The sequence below is a fragment of the Melanerpes formicivorus genome, unplaced genomic scaffold (assembly GCF_026170545.1).
Source record: "Melanerpes formicivorus ecotype bairdi unplaced genomic scaffold, bMelFor1.0.p_v2 SCAF_1, whole genome shotgun sequence".
NCBI classification, from domain to species: Eukaryota; Metazoa; Chordata; class Aves; order Piciformes; family Picidae; genus Melanerpes; species Melanerpes formicivorus.
This window is the reverse complement of record NW_027142353.1, coordinates 29,094,836-29,100,921: the sequence shown is the minus strand read 5'-3', so window position 1 is coordinate 29,100,921 and position 6,086 is coordinate 29,094,836. Positions and strand designations below refer to the sequence as shown.

Here is a 6,086-nt window from a genome sequence, read left to right as displayed (position 1 = left end):
CATTTCACAGCCCCTTAAAGGATTAATCTGACACTCACTTTGTGTCCAAAACTGACTAAAGTCAACTTCAACCATGGTAAGTCACTTCGGTTCCTGTTTGTCTTTACTGTGCAAGACCTTTTAAAAGGTAAGGAAAAGTCTCTCAATGTCTAGGAGAAACTAAAGTTTTATCTTCACAGGGCAGAAATGAAGTGTTGGGTGCTGCAGGCAGAGAGCAGTATTCTCTTATTTTCAAGATCAGGAGCTGAAGTACCATACCTATTTCATGCTTATGAAAGGTGGTGCCACTTCCATAAGAATCCAAGTAATGAGCCTCTTCTTACTTCACAACTGCCTAGTCTCTGCTGGTGCTATGAAAATTAAAATAGCCTCTTTCTTCCAAAGCATATAAATCAGGGTCCCATCCAGCTCTTAGATGCCCAGTGTTGGATAAAAAGGGGAAGGAGTCTGCTAAGTGTTATTTTAAGCTGATAGCAGAATAGCTGCCATTGTTTAATCCCTAGGACTGAAAATAACCTGAGAAGCTAGGTGCTGGAAACAGTTGAAAGCTGTTTTAAATTTGCATCTGCTTCTCCAATTTTTATGAAGTACAAGATCAATAATGCAAGGTGAAGCCTGTCTTTTGGGTTTCTCCTTCCACCTAACCTAAATTCTTGGATGGACAATCCCATCCATCTCCCACCTCATCCACAATCCTTTGTGTTCTCCAGACTTCTACAGCTGCCTGGAGTTAAGATGTATTAAGCCAACAAAAGCAACATTTATTTAATGTCTAGAACTGGAACAGGCCTTCCTTCTAAAACCCAAGACACTTTCCATAAGTCAGTGTGAGCAGCAACATTTAAAACCTAGCTTGTGCTCTAACCTTGGGCCTTAATGGTCTACATCTATTGAACAGTTGGATTAGCTTCTATGTACTAGTGTCCCTCTTCAAAACCACAGCAGAAAAACCCCAAAACCTTTTATATAGCTCTTAGGCTTCTGTGTGTAGTGCTTGCCAGCTTGTGACATCAACATAATAGGTTCCTTCAGAAACCTGATTACTTCTGCTTTAGGGCACTGCAATCTACCTTGTAATTTACAGAATAACTTCAGAAAACTTAAGATTTGCCAATTAAAAAAAAAAAATCCCACACCAAAAAAAAAACCCAGAAAACAAAACACAGCCACCAACCAAAAAACCGAGGTTGCTACTGTGGTACTACAGCAAAAACTGAGGTCTTCTGCCTCTTCACAGACATGCAGAAGGCCCCAGTCCCTGCTTGTCCTCTGTAACTGCAAAAGCATCACCCCTTGTTAAGAAACAGTTCTATGACTTTATTCTAGGTAATGCTGTAATGCACTAATTGCAGAGCCCTAAGCATTGATGGAAACATCTAACTTGTTCCTGACTGTTGTATGCCTCTACATTAAGAGGGAAGGTGAGCCTTTTTTTCCCAAATTTTCATTTGGGTTACATAGCAAAATTGTGGTAGCAGCAGCATGGCTGCTGGGTCTTCTTTTGAGGAGAGACTGGGGCTTCCCCATGCCAGACCCACCCTGTACAAGCTGGCACAGCTGAGCCCCAGAGGCAGGCTTGTGGCATTTTTGTGATAACCCTGGAGCAGTTTCCATCCAGAGTATCCAAATTGGAGCAGCTCTTGAAAAACTGCAGCCCCCAAGGAAGGACACTCACAACACAGCTGTGGAAAAGGGGTGAGGAGAGAACAGCAGAGACCAAATGTGGACTGACTAGACCCTGCCTCTGTCATTCCCTTGGCAACACTCACACAGAAGGGAAAGGTAGGAGACTCAGGAGTAAAGGAGTGAAGTTGAGCCTAGGAAGAAGGGTAATTCTAGCTCACAGCAATAAATTAGTTTTAATCAAGTCTGTTGTGCTTGTGATGGTAACTTGCTTATCTTGACCCATGAACTTTTCCATCTTCTTTCCTCCTCCTCCATAGATGTGGAGAAAGGTGAGAGCAGCTGCTGGGCATCTAGCAACCAGCCAAGGTTAACCCACCACTCTTAGGTATTGGTTACAGGGGGTAAACTCTCCAACCTCCTGGAAGGAGCCTCCCTTTGCCACCCAGCAGGAACTGAAGCTTGTTTTGTGCTGTGGTAGTGCTCAGTCTCAGATGCATTTACACAAGTGTAGCAAAACAAAAAAACACCTCAGACCTTGCTTTTTAAAAGGTTTGTGTAATTTATTATGGAATTTGAGCTTTTATAGTCATTGTTACAACAACAATGCATAACTTGACATTCTTACAGTTGTACATATACAATGGAAAAGACACAGCCCAGTGCTTAATCCAAACAATGCAACCAAGTCAGTACACAGTTACCATAAATGACAACCAATTCTGAATAGCTGTTGACAGACTACCAAGTTCAAATAGCTCTCTGCAGTCATGTTTAGAGAAATAACTGGCTTCAAAGTTTTGGACTTGAGCGTCAAAATAACAAAAATGATGGAAACTCAAATGATTTTGCTCTTCTGAATTAAGAAGGATATGCTCATTTGAAAATGCAGTATTATTACCATGTTTCAGATGGTGAAAAGTAGCTTCAGGTCCAAGGGAAGTACAATGGATAGTTTCCAGGCAAGGCATTCTTCACACAAACACATGCAATTATAGAGACAGTCTATATTTTTTTTCCTAACTTCCACAAATCAAGTTTTGCAATACAGCAGGATAGCTGAGGAGAGATCAGGACCCAAACTGAACAGACATAGAAGTCTTTAGCTTGATTTGTGCATCTTTAATCTACAATTCCAATTCCCAAATCTTCACATATCACCTATGAGAGAAAAGAACACATCTCATTAAGATGAGTCAACAGCAGGAGTCATTAGTGTTGAAAGTCATTGTGACAAAAAACCCCAACACATCCAAATTCCCAAACAAAACACTCCCATCTTCCATTTCACAAACTATAAGCTGACCATGGCCCTGTTGTAAAACTGCATCTCTTCAGCTGACTTGCTTCCCCCCTCCTCCACCCAAACTCCTCACTCCTTAGCCAGCTACAAAACTTGGTTGCACAGTAAGGATATTACTTTTCCTAGCTTTTCAAAATACAGCTTTGATAGTTTCAATTTTCTTCCACTTAAGATGGATTATTTCATCAAATACTCAATATGATGGTGAGAGCTAAGTAAAGCAGAAAAGGAAAACCAGAAGAGACCACTCTCTCTTGTAGCAGCAAGCTGTTGCATTACGTTCAGCCACCAGGCTGGGCGAGACTTCTCATCTGTATGACTGGTTCAAGCCATTGTGTGAACAGTCTCTTGTTAAGCTGCCAGTAAAATCTGATTCACCAGCCAATACTAAACTCCATTCCCTCCAGGTTAACTCCAGGAGAGACTGCCATCTGACTGCTCTACTAGAATTCAATTCCACATCTATGTAGAGCTGCAGAGACAGTACATTCTTATTGATCTCAGTATCTGAGATAGCTTTTGAATGTAGCAGAGAAGCAATATATTCCAATATATGCCAAGTGCTGGAAAAAATCAAATGAAACTATACATTGCAACCTCTCCACTCCAAAGAAGCCAAACCACCCTCCTCACTGACAAAACACAACAAAACCCACAACCAAAAAACAATCCCAAAAGCACACACACCACACAAAAAAAGGAGCAAACAAATCCACACCCACCTAATCATCACAGTATCCTTACTGGCTTCACTCAGGTTGCTAAAAGGCTTTGTTGAGCAAGAGTTAGCAGTTTCACCAACATTTGTGGTGTTGATGTGTAGCAAAACCATGTTTTAGTGCACATTATGGCAATAACTGAAAAAATCTTACACAGAGTGCTATTCTTAACCTATTGGTATACACTTAAAAGTACAGTTGCTGAATGTTTAGATGGGAAGACTCTGCTTTTACAGGGCAGCTAAATAATCAGCCTCATCAGTTGTGTTGTATCTGTTGCCATTATAATGCAAACCCAATCCCTTTCACTTCTGACTGAACTCATCAAAACTTATATGTGCCACCCTGTGAGCCACAAGGTATAGTATGTGGTGTAACCATCACTACATACTTGGTGGGCTCCTGTCTGCACAACTACTTAGCTTAGCAGGACAGGCAAAAAACCTGGACAAAATCTGATTCAAGAACTAATTAAACAGAACAATAATCTCTGCACATTTGAAAAAGTTACTCTGCTGCTGTTTCTCCATGCCAGTTATAGTCTGGAAAAGGACCAGAACACCCAAAGCGTAACAGCCCAGCTTTGGCAGGAATATACCAGTGTCCAAGTTAGAGTCAGCATGGATCAAAAGCATTCTTGCTGTCATTAGATCATTGCACAACTCCTCTGGAATACCTCCAGAGTCTAGCACTAATTACTGGCAACAGGTTACTGGGCTACATGCACATACCTGGGGGCAGTAGGAAGGAGATACTACTATCTCACCAAACCTCCCTAGTACATGCAAAGGATCTCCTCCAAGCACTGCTTAAAGCCAATGAGGAATCCAGTTTAGGGGTCAAAGAAAATCCACATTTTCTAGTTAAATGGGTACTGCAGGTAATTAAACTCACTATTCACTTGGATCTGAAATGTCTACAGTTCATTTTTCTTGCTGTCCAATCTGAAAGCTGAAGCTAGTTTAAACAAGTTGACATTTGCCATTTGCCATTATTAATAACCGTATTAGTATTTTGAAATTACTAATAAACTGAAATTTTTTAGCTGAAGGGTCCCTAGTTTTTCCTTTAAACATCAGCCCATTGTGACACATCAATAGCTCCTTTTACAAAGTCCCAACTCGAACCTTCCACCTTTTCTCTTTAACTATACAGACGAACACAATACCAACAAAACTTACTCTGCAACAGTTAACATCCCCCGGTCCTGCTAGGAATATTGCTTGATTTATACATCACCACTGGGGAGCTGTGTACTTCACGTGGACACTGTGCTTTAGCTTTATATAATCACACCACATGAATGCCTCTAAACAACTCTCTGCCTTGATACTGCAAAAATCCGACAAAGGGACAGGTCTCCATGAGACAAGCTCCTGCATTTCTTAATGAAAAAATGTGAAGCTAGGAAGAGATCATGGTGGGGGCATAAAGAACCCACACCACATACAACATCTCCCACATTAGGTAGGACATAGCCTGGAGCAGAAAAGCCACACACCAATGATTCTTCAAATAGTAAGTTAGGAAGGAAATCACAAGGAAGCTACCCTGCAAAAACATACATAGGGAGTAAAACACACTCATTAGTTCTGACCTTCATATAGGCTTTTGGTAGGTAAATTACTATAAACTAGAAATACCAGTTTGATCTAACATAATAGATCCAGGCCAGGAATGGCTAGGAACCTGTATTTACCTGCACAGCTGTCTACACCCCTTTCCTCTAAAGGTTAAGTATTGTATGAGCTGCCAACAGGAGCACATATGCTTCAATGCTTCTAATCCTCTCTTGCTGCTGTTTTAAGCTCTCTAGATTGCCTCTTTCCTGTCCTGTACTTTCACTCTTTATACTAACACCTTCCAGCTTGTTGCCCGAGGTCAGACTAACGATTCGCTTCAGACAGTCTTTGTCACTGTGCCTCTCAGGAGACCAAACTGTTTGCTGGAGGCACTGCAATTCGGCCTTTTATTGTCATCACTCCTCAGCAACACAGCTGGTCTTACAAGACCTAACTACAGTCAGGCTGTTCAGAGATGTTACTACCCTTATGAAAGGCTGAAATCCAACAGGTATGGGTTGGCATTCAAAAAAACAAAAAGCAGCACATTTCTAAGTCAGTAATAGGCATGCTTTTCGGTTCACAGGTCCTTCAGCTTTTCTTCCAGCTTTCTGCCAGATCTCAGCTTTGATTCCTGAGAACAACTTTGTGTTAGAGGCATTATGTACACAGCTGAAGTACTTACCATGTTTCTCCTCTCCCACATGAATATTGCGCTGCAGGTATCAGCAAGACAATCCACAGACTGACAAGACTTCTCTTGATAATGCCTTTTGGTTCCTCCTTGAGCTTCAGTTTAAAACCCTCTCAAACATTCACTACATCAATGTTCAGTTTTGTGTTAAGGAAGAGGGAGAAAAATGTAGTTTTTAATATTGA

At 41.2% G+C, this 6,086-nt stretch overlaps 1 non-coding gene across 1 annotated transcript; it reads right to left on the bottom strand.

Annotated features, from left to right (window-relative positions):
- Positions 1-5,519: 5,519 nt before the first annotated feature.
- LOC137445292 (small nucleolar RNA SNORD89) lies at positions 5,520-5,635 on the bottom strand. The gene has a single exon (XR_010988388.1). It is a non-coding gene; the product is annotated as a small nucleolar RNA SNORD89 (small nucleolar RNA).
- Positions 5,636-6,086: the final 451 nt, after the last annotated feature.